Source organism: Eubalaena glacialis, chromosome 1, assembly GCF_028564815.1.
Source record: "Eubalaena glacialis isolate mEubGla1 chromosome 1, mEubGla1.1.hap2.+ XY, whole genome shotgun sequence".
NCBI lineage: Eukaryota > Metazoa > Chordata > Mammalia > Artiodactyla > Balaenidae > Eubalaena > Eubalaena glacialis.
In genome coordinates, this window is record NC_083716.1 from 147,233,393 (window position 1) to 147,252,610 (window position 19,218).

Sequence of the window (19,218 nt, forward strand, 5' to 3'; positions counted from 1 at the left end):
CAAATGAAATAATTTGGACAAAGGAATTAGCACAAGCTGAGAGAAAAGAAAAAAATTCTTGCTTCCAGCAAATGTGTGTTTCATTTGATTTAATTTTTTTGTTTTCATTCATCTGAGAACTTCTTTAGTGTAGCTGGTCGAGGGATTCCTGAGACTCACACAATGCTGGAGCTGGTACCGCCTTCTATTTTTTTCAACTAAGAAAACTGAATCTGTGGGAGAGGAGGTGACTCTGTGATGGACTCCTTGGCCTTCCTCTTCGTATTTATCTAATGTGATCCTCATAGCAACCCTAGGGAATGTGTAGGTAAGTCTTTGTCTCCAATTCCATGTGGATTGCTTAGGACATTGCAGGAAGTCATTGGTAGAGATGGAATCAAAATCCAGCTTTTCAGATAAGTGGTTGGGTGCTCTTATTATCATCCTACGTAATTGGTAGTGAACTTTGCAGAACTCTACCTTCATTCCTTCAGTTGGCTGTCAGATATTTATGAGGCAATTGCCATGGTACTTACCATATTCTAGGCCCTGAGGATACAATGATGATTTCCTTTTCTTCACTCTCAGGGAGTTTACCATCTAGTTGGTGACGTAGCACATAAGCAGACAATTGCAGAAAGAAAGGCCAACAGAGATATGTCAAAAGCATTATGAGAATACAAAGATTGTATGAAAAATATTTCTTTGAACAGTAGAAAAGAGCTGTCATCATCTGTATACTAGGCAGTATGCTAAGTGCTTTGCACAAATTATTTTATGTATTAGAAAGACCATTTCATTGGCCCTAAATTAATATCTAGGTTTATAGTCATCCTTCCTAATCCTGATAGTACCTATTCTCTTCCCCAAGCTTCCATAGAATGTTCTGGTATGTAATGAAAAAACGTATGTCAGGAATAACATCACTTTTTGTTGTAGGTAGATATACCAATGATAACCAATTTGAGACAAATTCCTCATTATACATTGAGACAGATTATTATTATGGATTATCTAAAATTGAGGGAGCATGTAGTCTCTTGCAAAGACAGAAAAACAGTGAGAGTCTGATAGAAGAGGACATTTGGGGCTAGCGTGAAAAACCTCTTTACATCAGGGAGGGTAGGGAGGCATGCAGGCGGCTCTGAATGTTGCATACCAGTGGGAGACACTCCCAGCCACCAGCAGAGTCAAGCTGTGGCGTTTTCCTGCAAGTATAAACTGAGGTTCTCAGTCGCTGGTGGGAGAACCCAGTCTCAGCATTCTAGCCCATTTAACCTGGTCTCCCCCACTTCCTCTGCTCTGCTTTTTGTGATCCCTTTTCTCATTTCCTCTCCACTTCTTAATGGAGGTCTTTAAAATACTCTTTATTCCCTTGCTTATCCTATTTCCCTTGTTTGGGATGAATTTTCAGGGGAATCTGAGGTTAGGGATGAACTCTTTGTGTTCAGCTGCAGGCAGATACCCTATGAAAGCCTCCTAACTTAAAAATTTCTACCCTATGAGAGCCTCCTAACTTAAAAATTTCTAGTCTTCCAAAGTGTGTTCTGAATATTGGGTAGAAAGAAAAAGAATGTGTATATGTATTTATATATATTGTATATATATACTTATACATGTATATATGTGTGTGTATAGAGAGAGAGAGAAAGAGAGAGGGGGAGAGGGAAGGGGAGGGAGGGAAAGGGTTGAGGAAGGTGTGTGGGTGGGGAAAGTGCACACCTTGAGTTTCTTGTACTTGCAGGGTGTTTCCTACTAGAAAAGGAGGCGGGGGTGAAGTCACATAAAATAAACCTGAAATTTTAGGAGTCATCATACAGCCGTTATGGAAAACAGCATGGAGGTTTCACAAAAAATTAAAAATAGAACTACCATATGATCCAGCTATCCTACTTCTGGGTATATATCCAAAGGAAATGAAACCACTGTCCTGAGAGATATCTGAGCGCCCTTGTTCACTGCAGTATTATACAGTATTATTTACAATAGCCAAGACATAGAAACAGCCTAAGTTTCTATTGACAGCTGAATGAATAAGGGAAATGTGTTTTACACACACATGTACACACACACACAGGAATACTACTCAGCCATAAAAAAGGAAATCCTGCCATTTGAGACAAAATGGATGGACGTTGAATTATGCCAAGTGAAATAAGTCAGACAAAGACAAATACTGTGATGATTTCACTTATATGCAGAATTAAACACGTGAGGAAATTTTATAGATAAGAAATGTGAAAAAGGTTTCATTATATCTTTGATTAAAAATGGACAAAAATGGAAGCATTGATGAAGAATTAAGTAGTCTTCAGATTTTATTCACTGAATCAGTTACAAAGATAGGAAATATTGTTTTTAAAATTTTAAATAAAAATTTAAATTTTTTATTTTCAAATCTGTACAAGTTGGTACATTTCAATCCACTTGTTCACCTACATTGTATCAAAGAAATTTTTTTTTTTTTTTTTTTTTTGCTGCAAAAAGCTTTATTGTTTCCATTTGGTCCAAGGCTTGGGAGAGGGCTCCAGGGTGGTTAAAAAGCTGCCTAGTGGCTGCATAGAGGGGCTTCAGGCAGAAGCCCTGACACCAGAGGGGCTCCTCAAAGGCCACTGGGCTCCGAAAGTTCCTAGTCATACTTGAGGGTGAGTCTTTCAAAGAGACACTCGCCCAGGCCAGCCTGGGGACCAACCATCCTGCAGAGGTTGGTCAGGTGGTCACCCATCTTCTTGACGAGTTTCCCCTGCTCGTCCAGGAAGTGGCTCTCCAGGAAGTCGCAGAGGCAGGGGTCTGCGCGGGCAGAACCCAGGGCATGCAGATCCAAAAGGGCCTGGTTCAGGTTCTTCTCCGTGTTAATGGTGGCTTCCACAGCATCCTGGGTTTTACCCCACTCATCCTGAGATGGCTTCTGCACGTTCTGGAAGAGGGCGCGGCCGCTGCCCTGGGTTTGCATTTTCAAGAGACGCTCGGCGCCCTCGTGCTTCTCTTCGGTCCATTTGCAGAAAAAGTGGCCCACGCCCTCCAGAGCCACATCTTCGCGGTCTAAATAGAAGCCCAGAGAGAGGGAGGTGTAGGAGGCCCACAGATGTATGTTGACCAGAGGGTTGACGGTGGCCTCCACCTCGGTGGAATAATTTTGACGAATCTGGGAGCTCATGGTTGATAAGGAGTTAAGCTCAAAAAATGGTGTTGCCTGGCCCTGGTGACCGAGGATAGCTGAGGGTCTGACTCCGAAGGTTGCAACTGGAAGAAAGGTTGGAGGGTGGTCAGAGGCTGGAGCAAAGGGCGTCCCTGGGTCTGTTCCGTGCAAACACTGTTGAAGCAAGAGACAGATCCGGGGGACTGCCATGTGCACTGCCTCAAAGAAATATCTGATAACCAAGAGAGAAAATACAAAACAAAACAAGAAAATGATAAAATGAAAATATGATAAACAAGGACCATGGGATAATTTTAATTTTTAATGTTTAAGTAATAAAAGCTGTTATTATCTTAATAATTTGTACACCTAGAAGTAATTGACAATTTACTTTCATGAACTGTTCTGTCAATTTGCTATAGTAGTGAAAATCCACTCCTTAAAATCTGAGAACTTTTGTTTAAGAGAAGCTGAAGTGATAATTATGGTCTCAAATAATGAAACATTGTCTTTTTTCTCCTTTTGAAAAGACAACTGCTGTATTTCACTGGCCTACAGATATTTCAGTTTGGAGGTTTTTGTTTTGCCTTCTCAAGCTGAAGAATAAATGCCACCAACATTAAGCAGTGGGACTTCTCCTTTGGTGCAGTATTTTAGGTGATAGGTGTGACACTAATAGTAGAGGAAATTTGACATAGGCAGCTATATCTGATGAAAAAACATTTTTCTGAAGTTTTTATATTTGCCTGAAAATTTTGTATCTTAAAGTTCTCAAAAATTGAGTGATTCAGTTTTCATTTAATCTTTTCAGAGAATTTATAAGACAGCTTTGACTTAAAACACTTCATGTTTTTTAATAGTTTTAATTTTTTTTTCGCAGAGAAATGTTGAGTAGAGCTGCCAAAATTTGCTTCCTAGGCTCATTAAAAAATCTCTAGAGCTACCTAAGATACTGTGTCATGCACAAAATTAATCACATACAAGAAAAATCTTATAAAAATTCCCACAAAATGTGCTAGAAGTAATAGCAGTGATACTATTTATATTGATTGACCAGTTATTACATCCCTGGTTGCTTTTACATGTTTTATCTCATTGAATCCTCACAAATATCCTATGAGATTATTATCTCCGTATGACATCTGAGGAAACAGATGAGTATCAGAGTTGGAATTTGAACTAGTATATTCTTTTTTTTTTTTTTTTTAATTTGTATTGGAGTATAGTTGATTTACAATGTGTTAGTTTCAGGTATACAGGAAAGTGAATCAGTTATACATGTACATATATCCACTCTTTTTTAGATTCTTTTCCTATATAGGTCATTACAGAGTATTGGGTAGAGTTCCCTGTGCCATACAGTAGGTCCTTACTAGTTATCTATTTTATATATAGTAGTGTGAATATGTCAATCCCAATCTCCCAATTTATCCCTCCCCTGCTCCTTTCCCCCTTGGTAACCATAATTTTTTTTCTACTTCTGTGACTCTATTTCTGTTTTGTAAATAAGTTCATTTGCACCAAAAATCTACAAACAATAAATGCTAGAGAGGGTGTGGAGAGAAGGGAACGCTCCTACACTGTTGGTCGGAATGTAAATTGATACAGCCACTGCGGAGAACAGTATGGAGGTTCCTTATAAAACTAAAAATAGAGCTGCTACATGATCCTGCAACCCCACTCCTGGGCATATATCCGGAGAAAACCATAATTCGAAAAGATACATGCACCCCAGTGTTCTTGTTCAGTTTTGAGCTTAATGAATGTGTAGTGAATAGAAGAATGAATGCATGACAAAATACATACGTGACTTTGGAAAATCCAGTTTGAGCTTCTATTGATCTATGAAACCCTGAATACTAGTCAGGTTGTGTCTAACATATAGTCAAAAACCATATAGGAAATAAAGGGGAAAGGTGGATGGCATTGTTAATGGAGGTTTCGTGAACATGCTCCATCAACGTTCAAAATGAATAAATCTGAATGTATTGTATGTGATACTTTAGTATTTGTAATATGGCAAACAACTTAAGTCCTTTTCTGTTGTTACTGATTGTTTTGTTTTGGTCTTGGCTATTGTCACTGTTCATTTTCCTGCATGATTTCCTTGGGGGAGAACACAAATCACTGGCATAATGGAATGACTTGCTGTGAACCTTGAGAGTAGAATGGCATAGGAAGGAGTTGTTGGCAGGCAGAGAAGACAGTCATGTTCTCAGATTTATATTGATTGCTAGGGCCCCTCTGGGGTCTGTGGGGAGGTATCTTCCTTGGTTTGAGCTCCTTTCAAGATCAGGGCTGGTTTGGGGACTCCTGGAACAGTTTCCCAGGGAAAGAGAACTCAAATAGTATGTCATCTGTCTCGGGAGAAATTATGCCAGGAGGGAGAAAACAACTTGACCTATAAACATTTAGAACTGAGTATAGTTTAGAAAGAGGTGCGGGGCAGGAGAGGAAGCAGGAGAGAATGAGGAGAGAGTTCAGAGAGGAGGGGTGGAGAAAAGTCACCATGCAGGTGGTCCTGCAACTAGTCCTTTCTGTGGTGGGGTCATTCTAGAAGGTGGCACACTTTTAGGGATAAGGGGCAGTGTGCTGAGAGGGACTTAGTCATCTCCGTGTGGGATTTGATGGTTCCAGCATATGTTTGAGAATCTAAAGTAGGTTGAACCCCAAGAGCATTTTCTAACATTGCACATGGGTTTTGTGGTTGGTCACATTGTGCAAATATAGCTTCATTAAGTCTAAAAAAAATTCATGGTCCTGAAGCATTGATGAATGTTATGAAAATATTTATTTATTCAGAGGTTTTTTGGTACATGGTAGAGAATCAAAGTACTTTGTGTATACGAACTGTTCCTGGAGTTATGAATGTGGGTTCGGGAAACACACAAACATGAGGTTGAATGCTGGCTCTGCCATTTGGTAATTATATAATTTGGGGCAAATTTCTTAAATTCTCTGTGCCTTACTTTCTTTGTGTATAATATTGTAGTTTATGGTACCTGAATTATAAGATCAAAGGAGATAATACATAGATCATGCTTTGTTCAGTAACAGGTACATAATAAGGGATGATGCTAAAAGAACGTGGGGAGATATTAATTTTGGTCAGCAAAGTCAATTTGAAGCCCAGCTGTTGGTGAACGAATATATTTGCCCTTTCCTCTAACAGTATCAAATATATGTTTTGTGCATGGAAATTTTTAATGTTTATACCCACTGAGAACATTCAGAGTGATGACTATGTTGATATGACCCAGATTCACATTGAAATTGCTCTTTAAATGCCATTCATTAGTAATTCTTTGATCATCTTTGTGTTTAACAAAATTGATAGAATTGCTTTCACTGTTTCTTCCTAATACAAACCTTTTGGCATTCCTCTGGAGCTTTTATTGATAAACTCTCCCTTAAGCATACATCCAAATTAAATGTGAGAACATGCAGGTAAAATAAATTGCTTCAAGGCAGTGATTCAGTAGGATGAAAAATCAATAACAGTTTCATTAAGGAAGGAAAGATAGTTTAGACATACTCCTACCTAGCTTTTTTCTTACTGAAAGAAAATAATAATTGTTGATTATGTCTTTCCTTTCAGATATAATGTCCATAGCTTAGTAACGTGGCCACTGTATAGTTATATTGTATGCATCCCTTCAAGTCTTCTGGGTTTCTTGAATAGAGCCAGTCTTTACGTTTTGAAAAATTGACACTCATTTAAAGCAGTTTCTTTAATAATGCATGCCATGCTGAGCCTACTGCAAGTGAGCGCTTTACAACCACCAAATCCTACTGATATATTTGAATTAGTTAAATTCCAAATTCCTTTCTAAGCAAATGCTTTAATTCCTTCTTTCCCCTCTACTCATTGGTTGATAGCTGGATGAGGAGATGGGCAGATAGACAAAAGGGCGGATGGATGGTGCAAGGCAGAAAGGAAGGGAGGAATTCAAGTTTAGTATAGTGGTATGTGTGCTTCTGGCTCTCTGCTTTCTGGCTCTATGATCCTGAGCCACTTACATTCTCTCTGTCTGAGTTTTATCACCTTTGAAAAGGTCATAATAATAGTTATATGATATTATACAATATATAATATCATACAACTATAATACAATATATTATATTATAGTTAACATTATATAACTATTATTATGACCTTATGACACTATTATTATGCAGATGAAAATGAGTTATGTGAATTGTTGTGATCACTGTCTATCCAATGACAGGTACCTTATAGTTATATAATTTGAGCTATATTATTAGTAACATTATTGAAAAAAGATAAAGAGGTAGATAAGGTAAATGCAATGAAATTTTTAAGATGCCATTTTGTGCTAGAACAATTCAGGATAAAAATAATTGCATTTTAGCTAGAAGGAACACAAATATGGCTTCCGGGTTATCTTAGATGGGAGTTGGACTGCTTGTACAATAAAATGCCCCCAACAGAAGAGGGTTTTATCTGTAGGGTGGGATCTCAGAGAGGTGTAGGGAAACCACATCCATGCAATAGGGTGAGGTACCAGTCTTTTTCAAGACATTTCAGTATTGAGGAAACATTCACATGGGGGTCAAACTGTGCTCCGAACTGAGTTACGAGACTTAAAGAAATCTTTAGTTTTGCACAGTGTAGAAATAATCAGGGCACTCAGTCCAGAGCCAGAGAGACAGCTTTCTCATAAATTGCTGCATGTCCTGTATCAGGTGTAAACGTGGTGATAGGATGTTGTCTCTCCTGTGGTAGCAGCAGGCAACATGAGTATGGGAGAGTTTTTCATTGACTTTATTATAAAATGCTATTTCAGACTCTCAAGAGTTTAACCAGCCCAACCAGTCTTTATTTGTCACATTTCTCTCGAGGCCTATGAGGTTCACTCAGTAATAACTAAGCATAATTGCTAACATTTACTACTTTTTCTTAACAGTCAGGCACTCTTCCAATTGCTTTGCATGGATTTTTATATTCTTTTGCCTCATGCAGGTTGTGGTTGATGTAGTAGTATTTTGATTTTGTTGAGCTGGAGACCAAAGTACAGAGAGGTTAACTACTCAGCCCAAGGTCACACAGCAAGTCAGTGGTGGAGCCAGGTTTCAAACCCACTTCGATTCCAGAGCCTGAGTCCTAAACTAATGCCTTATATAATAAGTGCTTAATATTTGTGAATGGTTATAATAATAGCTACAGTTAAATATAGCAAAAAAAAAAAAAAGAAATCTCTGCTCAACATGACCCTTCATTTCCAGGTTTGTGTCAAGTGTGTGTACTTGAAGCACATTTTATAATGACTGCAGAAATAACCAACCATCTCTTTCCCTTCTGGTATAAAAAGAGATAAAGAGCCACTCCTACTTTGCCTAATAATTGTTAAATTGCTTTCTTTTTGGTCTAATCTTTGCTAAAGGGAAGAAGGAGACCAGACACGGCAGACTTTTTATTTTATTTTTTTAAAATCTACTAGCTGCCAAAAGAAAAGTGCTGGAGAGCAGATTTCAGTGTGCTTGTTAGATGTAGGGTTGTTTTGATTGTCTGCGGCCTGTAGGGAATTGGATGGGAAGAGCATGTACTAGCCTCTACTCATGATGGGCAAGGAGAATATCAGGTCTGTTGCTTCAAACTGAACTTCATGATCTTGAAAGGACTTAGTGGCTGCAAGCAGCAGGCGTGGTAAGAAAGGTGCTATTTATGGAAGACCTACCATGCCAGGTAGACTAGTTAACATGCATTTCCTCTTTTCCTTACAACAATGCCAAGAAGACATGGTTATCCTGTATTATAGGTGAGAAGAGCCAGGCATCAAGAAGTTCAGAAATTTGCTCCAAGTCACACAGCTTGTGAGCAACAGAACTCAGCTTTGAACTTGGATCTCTGCAACTCCTGCCTACTTCCCACCATCCCATAGTGCCTCTTATAGTAGTCCAAGCGTGTGATCTAGAAAATGCTTGGTCCCCATTGCTTCTCACTGGGCCTGAAGTGCAGCTTCCAGCAGATGTGGTTTTTCTGGAGTCTCTCACCTCCCCTTGCCTCCTTTTTGATCCAGAGAGTTCGTCTATGTGGAGGCGGCATCTGGCCACAGCATCTGGCCACGCTGCACACTCATTGGTAGGGATGCAGAAGGCAGATAGCACTTAGCACTTTACAATGGAAAAGGACTTGAATCCTGATGCTGCTGGTCACGAATCAATGGTCTCATTCTCCAGTCACGGCATTGCACTTCTTGGAATTAAACCTCAGGGCTCCTAATGATCAAATGGATAATTAGAGTTATCCAGCCTATGTTACAGTCAGCATTACTATGAGGCTCTAAAAAGAAAATTTGTAGAAATACCTAGAAAAATAGCACTCAAATTAACACTGGGAGCAGTCTCATACAGGAGGCAATTTGGATAAACCATCAAATTACTTTCATGAGGAACATTTTCAACCGTGCTTTGGTTTTTTCCAAATAATGAAAGTACCCATTCTCAAACTTTGGAGCACAACTTTTGAGTTTATATGAACTCTTCAGTTTGGAATGGTAGTATTACCATTCCCCACTTTATTCCTATTCTCCTAGTTCCCCATAGTAAATGGAAGTAGATTCACATTGCCACGGTGTCTACAGATATTACTTAGCTTATTGAAATAGCATACCTTATTGGGTTCTTTCATGGGGGAGTATCAGCTGCTGATGTCTGCCGGGTTTTATCTATGGCCTCCCAAAGCCAGCTCTTGTTTAATTGAGTCAGCCAGTCAGCTTTACTGAGCTCTCAGCTGGGAGTGGGGTGGAACTAGGCATTTTAACCAGAATTGATCATCTGCTCAGTACTTAAGTAGCATGAGCCTCCAGACTCTGGCTAGCCTAATGGACTTTCCACTGTGTCTCTGCTATTGAGCAGTGATTACTATACAGATTGAGGCATATTTGGTTTCAGTTCAGTCTGTTCCCACAGATGAGGCCCAAGTATGATCACATCGTATAAATTATTTAAGGTGCAGCGTCTGTGTAACCTGAGCCATAAGTAAAAGTTGGCCCACCGTCTGTTCTGTCACCTGAGGACTCTCTATTTTCCGAGGGAAACAGTCCGTCTTGTGAACTGACATTAGAGTCATAAAAATTCAAATGTGCCTTGAGCGATTACTTTGGCATAAAGACTCAAGTACAATATCCAAAAGCTTAGCATCCTTTCACTGAAATACAATGGTTTAGGCTTGGATGGAAGAAATTTCTGGAACACTAATTGCAGTTCCAAAACAGTATTACTAGTTGTAGTCTGAAGAAACTTGAATCTGTAAACTCCATTCATTTTCATAGACTCTGAAAAGTTCTTTTTTTTTTTTTTTTCACTTGTAAACTTAGTTTGATTATAAATGTATTTAATCACAGATTGTTTGGAAAATGAAACAGAGCACAGAGGTTATTCTTCTATAATTTCTTTAATTTGTAGGTGAAGAACTCTGGGTCTAGAAACAAAATCCACTTGTTGAAGGTCACACCACAACCAAAGTCATCTGATTTCTGGAGTAACCTTTCTGGTACCTCATCTTTGTTACTCACATAATCCTACTTTAGCAAAGAATCAAAGCCCAGGTCTCTCTCATGTTCATTTCCCCACTCTGGTTTCAGCAAGTTGGAAATAGAAAAGTAAAAGGGAACTAAATCCATCTCCCCTTTCCTCTTGTTGAGTTACTTGCTAAATATAGTTGCTACCTTCTATCTATTCTTATCCTTGTCTGCATAAGACCTGTTCCTTGAGCCTGTCCTTATTTTTTCCTGACCGCGTATAATGAAGACATTGGGGTAGACTGTGGCATGTGACAGCATCCCTGAAGTTACACGTCTCATAGTTGTAGACCCACCGCTAAAGGGTTTATAACTCACACTCCTTGCAGTGAAGGATAACAGCAGAGCTTTGTTGCTCTCCTCTGTGATGGATTCTGAATTCGAGCGGCTGGGACCAGATGGGGAACCTGGCTTCTTTAGTGAATTTCCAGAAGTGCAGTGTTCAATTGGCTGCCCCATTTAAGAAAATTATCTAGACTCAGCCAACGGAGTTTAAAGGGATGTTAGTTTCTTCAAATTGATCTCTTCCCTTTCTTAGTACATGTACCGTACTGGTCTTCTGGCCTGGGCGAATAAAGTACACAGCTCCTTTTAACACCTGGAGGCCTGGGGAATGAGTACCGTGAGTGTAGTGCTGGCAGGACTTCACATTCTCCTCACTGAGGCTTTTCTACCTTGGGTCTTCCTCGTTAAGCACTCAATTTAGAACTCCTTTAAAAAGTAGCTTTAGTTCTAGTCCTTCAAAGTAGTGCTTCCTAAGACCCAAAGCAAAACAATTTCCCAAATGATGAATTCCTTAAAAATGCATGCGGTTTAGGACAGCAGTAGTAAATAATTGGCAATTCGATAGCTTTAGTCCTTCTTACTCTCTTGAAACCCTTGACTAAAGACGGCAGTCACATAAAACCACCACAAAAGGAATAGTTGCTTAAAATAGTAATACCATGGTGTATCTTGTTCCTTCTGCCAAAATGGATTCTTGGTTATTTCCAGATAATTAGGACTAGCCTCCTGAGGACCAAAGGAGGCAATTTCCCTTGCATGGTTCCCCCTCCCTTTCTTGTCTACACTTCTTTTAACCTTCAGCAGTGTGCTTTTTTTAGGAGCCTGGCTTGCTTCATTCTGATGACCCAGATCAAATTATGTTAATGATTGTTTATCATATCATTTCTTTCTCATAAGAATGCTTCCCTCCCAAGAGGTTTATTCTAAATGTGCATCTTAACTCAGAGGACTCCATCTACACCTGTGGCCGGCAGGCTTGTCCACATTGAAGTTCAGGGAACATTTCATTCTGGAGACCCACAAAGAACACCATATCAGCTGGCATCTTACTCTACTTATGTGCAAGGCTACTTTTATATATAGCATAAACTGGATTTTATTTCTCTTGTAAGGTCAGACAATATGCCAGGTAAGAGTACTAAGCTAAGGAAGGTGGAAAGCACAGTTTGATAACGAAGGTAAATTGCTTGGAATTTGTTCCAGATGTTACTAACTATTGGCAGTACTGTCTTAAGGACTGGATGGCAGTTTCACTTCAGTTCAGCATTTCCTTGATTTTTCTAGGCTTTTAAGGTTCTTCGTGTTTTCTTAATTATAGTATTAATTAGCATGTTAATGGAAAATCATTAGATAATGGAATTCATAAAGCTTCTGTTTTTGCAAACCATTATTTACAAAACAGAGCACTGTGGTTTTAGTCAATAGAGCCTTTGGGCCAAATTGCACCCTGTCCCTACACTGGGAGAACTCAGATGTCCCTTATCTTTCTGACTGGCTATCACTTTGCAGGGAAATGGCTACTTTACTTAGAAGCTTCTCAAGCTGTAAACATAGGTTGGAGAAATTGGAGCCTGGGTTTGCTTTTGTGCTTTTTAGAATTCGTTTCTTTTTAGTTTTTATTACCTAATCTCAGGTATGCTTTCATACACCTTAGCAAAAGAATAAAAGTCCCCAGTGTTCTCTGCAATATTCTTTTTTTTTTTAATTGATGTATAGTTGATTTACAATGTTGTGTTAATTTCTGCTGTACAGCAAAGTGATTCAGTTATACATATATACACATTCTTTTTTTTATATTCTTTTCCATTTTGGTTTATCATAGGATTTTTTAAAAATAAATTTATTTATTTTATTTTATTTTTGGCTGCGTTGGGTCTTCGTTGCTGCGCGTGGGCTTTCTTTACATGCAGCGAGCCGGGGCTACTCTTTGTTGCGGTGCGCGGGCTTCTCATTGCAGTGGCTTCTCTTGTTGTGGAGCATGGGCTCTAGGCACACGGGCTCAGTAGTTGTGGCTCGAAGGCTCAGTAGTTGTGGCTCGTGGGCTCTAGAGAGCAGGCTCAGCACACGGGCTTAGTTGCTCTGCAGTGTGTGGGATCTTCCCGGACCAGGGCTCGAACCCGTGTCCCCTGCACTAGCAGGCGGATTCTCAACCACTGCGCCACCAGGGAATCCCATCATAGGGTACTGAATGTAGTTCTCTGTGCTATACAGTAGGACCTGGTTGTTTTCTGCAATATTCTTTAATTTCTCCTTCACTGCCTGTCCTCTTGGTTCTCAGGTACCTGCCCCCTGCCTCTGATGGACCTGAGCAGCCAAGTCCAAGGTGACTGTGTCTAGCATCAACTTTTCCTTAATTCCCACTTGGCTGCCTGGTCCACTGTGTGAACTCAGAGTGGATGGCTACTGCAACAATTCGCAGACCAGACGGGATAGATGGCATACAGTATTATAATATGTTATATAATTATATATCGTAAGTTCAGCCCTTCTTTCCCCACCAGATTCTATGGGGACCATGCCCTTCCTACTCTCTCCTCCCCTTAATCAATTTCTCTAGGCTAAGAATCTTGCCAATTCCAGCTCTCTGAAGGTAGTAGAAAGGAGAAGGGAGGTGTATCTAACAAGCTACATTATTTTGGAGGCGAATATCCACTTATTTGGCCATGATGTAATTTCCAGTTGATAATCTTTTCAGCCTATCAACCAGAAATTATACCTAAAAAATGTAATAAGCTTCCTTATCTCTATGTTTCCATTTTCAGTTTCTCCAGTGAGCTGGAAATATAGAGATGAGATATACATTCTGTTTGCTGTACTTGATTGATGAACTGTTGTTTGCTATATTTAACTTTTAAAGTAGATAATCTTGACAGAATTATATATTTTTCTAAAATAAAACCGTGTACTACCCTATTTTCCATGACTAGTTTCTATTTTTATCAAGCTAGCCATAGCCCACCTTTCCAGTAGAACACCAAAGCCAAACTTTTAACCCCCTTATTTGCACATCAGAGAACGTTGATGCCCTATAACCCTTCTTTCACCCTAATTGCCATTCCTCTATATGTTCACATGGACCCATGGTTGTTTTGTTTTCTAATTTTTTTTATTGGGGTAAAAAAACACATACTATAATATTTACCATCTTAACCAGTTTTAAGTGTACAGTTGAGTGGAGTTGAGTATATTCACGTTGTTGTACAACAGATCTCCAGAGCTTTTTCATTTGCAACACTGAAACTCTATACCCAATAAACAGTAATTCCCCAATCTCTTCCCTTCAGCCCCTGGCAACCTGCCACCTTTCTGTTGTCTGTTTCTATGGTTTTCACTACTTTAGTTATTTTGTATGAGTGGAATCATACAGTATTTATCTTTTGTGACTGGTTTATTTTGCTTAGTAAAATGTCTGTGAAGTTTATCCATGTTGTAGCATATGACAAGGTTTCCTTCTTATATAAGGCTGCATACTATTCCATTGTGTGTATATAGCACATGTTCTTTATCTGTTCATCTGATGATGGACATTTGGGTTGCTTCCTACTCTTGGCTATTGTGAATAATTCTGTGATAAACACAAATATGCAGATATCTCTTCAAGTTCCTGCTTTGAATTCCTTTGGATATATATCAAGGAGTGGGATTGCTGGATCATATGGTAATTCTATTTTTAATTTTTTGAGGAACCCCCATACTCTTTTCCATGATGGCTGCTCCATTTTACATTCCCACCAACAGTGCACAAGGGTTCCAATTTCTCCACATCCTAGCCAGCACTTGCTATTTTTTGTTCTTCCAATAGTAGCCATACTGATGGATGTGAGCTGATATCTCATTGTAATTTTGATTTGCATTTCTCTTATGATTAGTGTGATGTTGAGCATTTTTTCATATGTTTGTTGGCCATTCATACATTTTTTCTAGAATTATCTATTCAAGTCCTTTGCCCATTTTTAAATCAAATCAAATCAAATTTTTTTGTTGTTGAGTTGTAGAAGTTCCTTATATATTCTGGATATTAACCTTTTATCATATATATAATTTGTAAATATTTTTGCTATTCTATAGGTTGGTTGCCTTTTCACTCTATTGTTTCCTTTGATGCACAGAAGTTTTTCAGTTTGACATAGTCCCATTTGTCTATTTTTGCTTTTGTTGCCTGTGCTTTTGATGTAATGTCCAAGAAATCATTGTCAAATCTAATGTCCTGAGGCTTTCCTCCTATGTTTTCTTCTAGGAGTTTTACAGTTTCAGTGCTTGCATTTAGGTCTTCGATCCATTTTGAGTTAAGTTTTGTATATGGTTATAAGGTAAGGGTCCAACTTCATTTTTTGCATGTGGATATCCAGTTTTCCCAGCACCATTTTTTGAACAGACTCTCCTTTCCCCATTGTGTAGTCTTGGCTTGTGGAAAGTCATCTGGACATATATGCAGGAGTTTATTTCTAGGCTCTCTATTCTGTTCCATTTGTCCAAATATCTGTCTTTATGGCAGTCTCATACTGTCTTAATTACTTGATGCTTTGTGTGCTATGTTTTGAAATCAGGAAGTGTGGGGCCTCCAACTTTGTTGCTTTTTTTAATATTGTTTTGTCTATTTTGGGTCCCTTGAGATTCCATATGGATTTTAGGTTGTTTTTTATATTTCTATAAAATAAGTCATTAGGATTTTCATAAGGATTGCATTGAATCTATAGATTGCTTTGGGTAGTATGGACATTTTAACAATATTAAGTCTTCCAATCCATGGGCATGGGATATCTTTCCATTAATTTGTACCACCCCTGAGTTCTTTGAACAATGTTTTGTAGTTTTCAGTGTACACATCTTTCACCTCCTTGTTTAGGGGTATTCCTAAGTATTTTATCCTTTATGATGTCCTATAGCAAATAGGATTGTTTTCTTAATTTCCTTTTCAGATTGGTCATTGTTGGCGTATAGAAACACAACTGAATTTTGTGTGTTGATTTGTATCCTATAACTTTGCTGAAATTGTTTATTAGTTGTAACAGCTTTATTTTTCTGGTGGAATCTTTTGAGTTTTCTACATATGGATCATATTGTCTGTGAACAGAGATAATCTCACTGCTTTCTCACTTTGGATGCCTTTTATTTATTTTTTCTTATCTAATTGCTCTGGCTAGAACTGCTAGTATTATGTTGAATAATAGTGGTGACAGTGAGCATCCTTGCCTTGTTCCTGATTTAAGAAGAAAAGTTTTCAGTCTTTCACCATCAAGTATGATGTTAGTTGTGGGCTTTTTATATATGGGCTTTTATATATGGGCTTTTTTAGTTGTGGGCTTTTTATATTTATTATGTTGAAATAGTTTCCTTCTATTCCTAGTTTGTTGAGTGTTTTTATAATAAATGGATGTTGAATTTTATCAAATGCTTTTTCCACATCATTTGAGATAATCATGTGGTTTTTGTGCCTCATTTTGCCAAATGATGTATTTTACTGATTGATTTTTGTATGTTGAACTCTCCTTGTATTCCATGTGTAAATCCCACTTGATCATGGTGTTTAGTCCTTTAATTGCTGTTGAGTTAGGTTTGCTAGTATTTTATTGAGGACTTTTGCATTAATATTCATCAAGGATATTGATCTGTTGTTTTCTTTTCCTATTGTGTCTTTGGCTAGTGTTGATATCAGAGTAACTGGCCTCATAGAATGAGTTTGGAAATGTTCTCTCTTCTTCAATTATTTGGAAGAATTTGAGGAGGATTGGTGTTAATTCTTCTTTAAAATGTTTAGTTGAATTTTCTAGGGAAGCCATCTTATCCTGGGATTTTTCTTTATTGGGAGTTTTTGATTACTATTTCAATCTCTTTACTATTTACACATTTTTTAAAAATATGATGACACAATTTTCTTGATTTCTCCTCCCTCCAAAATACACAACACATGTATATGTTGCCATTATTAGAGAAGGAAAGGAATATGACATTACTCCTTTAAAAGTGTAAAATAATTTAGGAATGGTAGACAGAATGTTGTTTCTTTTAATAGTCTCAGTCACCTTCCCCTCTGCAAATAGCTTCTTGATCAACTTCACTAAGAAAACAAACAAACAATAAGAAAAAAGTTTAGGCCAAGTATCTGTCCACTTTTACAGTCTTCTTGCCACTGCATTTGCTTATGTGTATGTTATTCCCTCCTTTCTCCCACATCTGAGGCAAGTAGATCCCTCTACTACTTTGGTTTCATCCCTTCCCCTGGATTCTTTATCCTGATAATCTCTTTCCATTAACTTGCACCAGTAAGTAGTCCTACTCTATGTCAGCTCTGTCTCTCTGTCTGGCTTTCTCTTCATCTCTTAAAAATTGCTCCTCTTAATCTATCTTAATTTATCTCTATTTACTCCTGGAATCCTGGAATTTCTACAGTCAAATTGTGAAAGGCTGTGAAAGGTTGTGAGCTTGGATACAACAAGGACAGTGTGGATTCAAAATTCTCTAGCAGTCACTTGTTTTGTGATATTGGACAAGTTACATAAACCTTTAGGGCCTTTATTTTCTTCATTTAAAGGAAGGATACCAACAATAATGATAATACCTCCCTTATAAAGTTGGGATTATAAAGATCATCAAACAGACATGCTGGTCAACCTTCCTTGACATCTCTTAATGCATTTGACACTGTTGGAGTATCTTCTTCCTGGAAATTGTTTCCTCTGTTGAAAACATTTTACTTGCTTTCTTCCTACATCCCTAACCCTTCCTTTTTTCTTCTTGATAGGCTCATTTCCTTTACTTGCCCTTTAGTGTCTTTGTTCCTCAGGGATTTGCCTTCACCTCTCTTCTATCTGTGCTCACTCTACTTGAGCTCTTGCACTCAAAAGCACATCTACATTTTTAATACTCATTTGGGATACAGAGTATATACATGGGAGATACATACACACACTTCCAAATTTCTTCTGAAATCCAGACATGTTTGTGGCCTGCAGATCTCCCTGGATGCTGCAGTCATCTCATACTCAGCTGGTCCAAACTGTTGTTCATCAGCACCTGTTCTCAGCAGCTCTGAGGACCTCTTCTGTCCATTCCACTTGCCATTTCTATGAATTTCTGTGAGATCTTCTCAGTCATGCTGGCTATATTAATAGACAATTACTCATCTCAGCCCACCACTCACTAAGTCCCTTCCCCTTGTCTGTGCCTTAAATATTCCCATTATTTCTCCTTGTTTCTCAAATGCATTGCTATCCTATTGTTCTTAACTGGCCTCCTTGTCTCTAACTTTTGAATTGGTTCAAGGTTATCTTCATAAAATGCAAACCTGTTTCTAACACTTCCCTGTTTAAAATCTTTTAGTAATTCTCTACCAGTTTTAGGATAAAACCTGAATTCTTTTGTACAACAATATGTACAATATTATACTCCTTATCATGTGTCTTCTGCCTCAGTTTTATATTCTGTCTTTCATCACGTACGATTTTGAGCAGTATGGAACTTCTTGTCCTTCCAGGAAAATACAGTTCTCTTCTTTGTTGTTTTTTTTTTTTTTGACCCTCCCTCTCGCCCTCTCTTTCTTTTCTCTTCCACCTCCTATCCCCTCCCACCCTTCTCCTTCATTCCAATTTCTGACTTCTGTTTTGACTTCATTTTCTGATTGTCTTATCACTACATAATTAACTTGTTTTAATCTTTAAGACCAGCCAAAACATTACCTGCTGTGTGAGCTCCATCCTGATCACCCACCTCACACACATTCACACTTGGTGAGAATAGGCCTACCATAGTTGGGCACCCAGGTATGCTGACTTCCAGGGGAGTTGTCTTTTCATTGTTATGTTGCCTAAGATGGTTTGAGTTTCAAGCAAATTGACTTCTGGAATACTAACAAGCAGATTTTCTTCTACTGTCACTGTACTAGAACATACATATTTTGACGTTTAGATAATGTTATGGGATCCCTATTAAATAACTGGCTTCAGGGATGGAGCCCTTGTTCAAACTGCAGAACAGATAAAGACACCTTTATCTGTGTAAGTCTCAGAGGGCTTAAGTTTGTCAAACTGCAGGGCATTTCATTAGCATTTCTGAGGAGTGGGTGTTTCCTTCTGAGAAAGGTTGACTGAATCAAGTAAATTTTGCCTCCAGGGAATGAAATCCACCTTGGTCCAAACAAAGAGACTGTAGGTATTCAAGACTGACTGATGGCAGACATTGATAGGGAACAACCAATGCCTAGGAATGCAAGAATGTTGACAGGAGTGGAGATTTTCCAGATCAGTTTTTGACACCAGTTATTTCAAAACAATT

At 38.4% G+C, this 19,218-nt stretch overlaps 1 protein-coding gene and 1 pseudogene across 1 annotated transcript in view; one reads left to right on the forward strand and one right to left on the reverse strand.

Moving 5' to 3' along the window:
- The window catches only part of THSD7B (thrombospondin type 1 domain containing 7B), a 787,061-nt gene that overhangs the window by 42,376 nt on the left and 725,467 nt on the right, over positions 1-19,218 (forward strand). The window lies entirely within an intron of this gene.
- LOC133103046 (ferritin light chain-like) overlaps positions 2,609-19,218 on the reverse strand; it is a 34,916-nt pseudogene continuing 18,306 nt past the window's right edge.